We start from the raw sequence: 2116 nt of genomic DNA, 5'->3' as shown, positions 1-2116 counted from the left end.
ATCCAACTGCATCTACGCTACAAGTGCACTCAGGACCCTCAGGACCCCAAGCTGACCTCCCTGGCACTGAGAGCCATCAAGGGACATTAGAGGAGACCGGGTTGAGCGGTCCCCGCAGGGGTTTAAGGTCGCGGCACCAGGAGAGTCCAGCCGCGAGGGGGCGCTGCATGTCCAGACGCCCGAGGTCAGGAGCGCAGCACAGAATCCAGTGTGCATCGCCTGCTGTGGAAGCCAGGGAACCTGTGCGCTGGCGAGGACCCTCCATGCGCCTCAGGGCCAGAGAACTAGACGATCGCCCCTCCTGTCCCGGGGAAAAGCAAAAGGGAAGAATCCCTGGGAGTGATTGGGAAGGACACTGCAGTCTGATACGTGTCTTGGGACAGGTATCCTCACGCCAGCGACCCCGGGACCCTCTGTCTTCTGAATGCAAAAGCGCCCTTGCTCCCCCACTCCCTGTACCTCAACCTGAGTCGTTGAGCGCATCCGCGCAAAGGAAACATCCACTCCCAACTCCACAGCCTCCTCCCCTCTGTTATTTCTTCTCATCTTCTAAAGAACTAACCTTCACAATTGCAAACATTTTTTTAAATGTGCATTTAATTAGACTCTAATTATTGGAGGATCTTTCTGGAAAGTCATTAGTATGCATCTATTAGCAACTCGGTCTTTATAACACCAACAATTACAACGGGCTTTCATTGTCACGCAGGGAGACAGAAACTGCAATAAATATTTTTATTGTCAAATTTAAAAACTACAAAACCGTCCCCATGTTGACTTGGTAGCAGGCGATAAGGCCCATCAGAGATTCTAGAACTCTGAATAGTTTGGAATCGCCTGTGTTGAAAACAGCTGCAACTTTGCAAAGGAAATAGCTCTAGTCTCAAAGGCAGAAACCGAAAACAGCTGTTTCTTTCTATAGAGCAGGCCTTTTTCCTTTGAGACAGGAGTTACTGTGTAACCCAGGCTGTATTACAAGGTCGGGCCACCACACCTGGCAAAAGAACACTTTTCACGTGCTGTAGAGAATGAACCAGTTTTAGTGAGGAGGATGGGGTTTTTTTGTTTGTTTGTTTGTTTTTGTTTTGTTTTGTTTTTTTTCAAGACAGGGTTTCTCTGTGTAGTTTTGGTGCCTGTCCTGGATCTCACTCTGTAGACCAGGCTGGCCTCGAATTCACAGAGATCCGCCTGGCTCTGCCTCCCGAGTGCTGGGATTAAAGGCGTGCGCTACCACCGCCGCCGCCGCCGCCACCACCACCACCACCACCCAGCTAGGATGGGTTTTTAATTAGTTCCTACTTATAACGGAAGACAGGAATGAACTGCACACATACAGGTATTTTCAGTTCTGTGTATATCACAGACCCACTTTCAATTGCTGGTATGACCTCAGGTTACCTGTGTTTGACGGTCCAATGACTTTGGTCTCTGCTTATTTTTTTCTTTTTTTAATATGGAATGCTTCACAAATTTGCATATCATCCTTGTGTGTCATCCTTGCGTAGGGGCCATGCTAATCTTCTCTTTATCATTCCAATTCTAATATATTGTTGCCAAATACATTTAAAATTAAGTTCAGGGTAGGTATTTCTCCAAAGATAAACATAGTGTCAGCGTGGACACAGAACGTTGCTCCAATCGGCAATCATCAGGCAAATGCAAATCAAAGCCGATTCACATCCACTAGACGAGCTGGTACCAGGGTGAGGATGTACTTGGCATGGTACAGAGCTTGCCAGGCTCATGGCTCTGGGTCTGACAAGATAAACAGAACAGAAAACAAGTGTTGGCTGCAGAGAAGTTAGAATCCTTGGACACTGCTGCTGGAAGGTAAAGTGCTACAGTCACTGTGCAAAATTATACAGTGATGCTTGGGAGGAAAAAAAGGAATTGCTATGTAATCCAGCAGTTCCACTTCTGGGTATAAATACAGAAGAAGTAAAAGCAAGACTAACACTTTTTTTAGGGGGATGGGAGTTTTTCAAAACAGTTTTTCCCTGTGTAGCCACTACCAGTTTAATTTCTAGCCGGCTTTCTTTTGGGCCACCAACCACCTCCCAAATTATGACATGGAGAGGTTATTATTAGTTATGAATGCTCAGTCTTATCTTATGCT

At 46.6% G+C, this 2116-nt stretch overlaps 1 pseudogene; it reads right to left on the bottom strand.

Moving 5' to 3' along the window:
• Positions 1 to 1465: 1465 nt before the first annotated feature.
• LOC114707276 lies at positions 1466 to 1562 on the bottom strand (annotated as a pseudogene).
• Between the last annotated feature and the right edge of the window lie 554 nt (positions 1563 to 2116).

The sequence above is a fragment of the Peromyscus leucopus genome, chromosome 6, assembly GCF_004664715.2.
Source record: "Peromyscus leucopus breed LL Stock chromosome 6, UCI_PerLeu_2.1, whole genome shotgun sequence".
Lineage (NCBI taxonomy): Eukaryota > Metazoa > Chordata > Mammalia > Rodentia > Cricetidae > Peromyscus > Peromyscus leucopus.
This window is presented reverse-complemented; position numbering and strand designations above follow the sequence as displayed.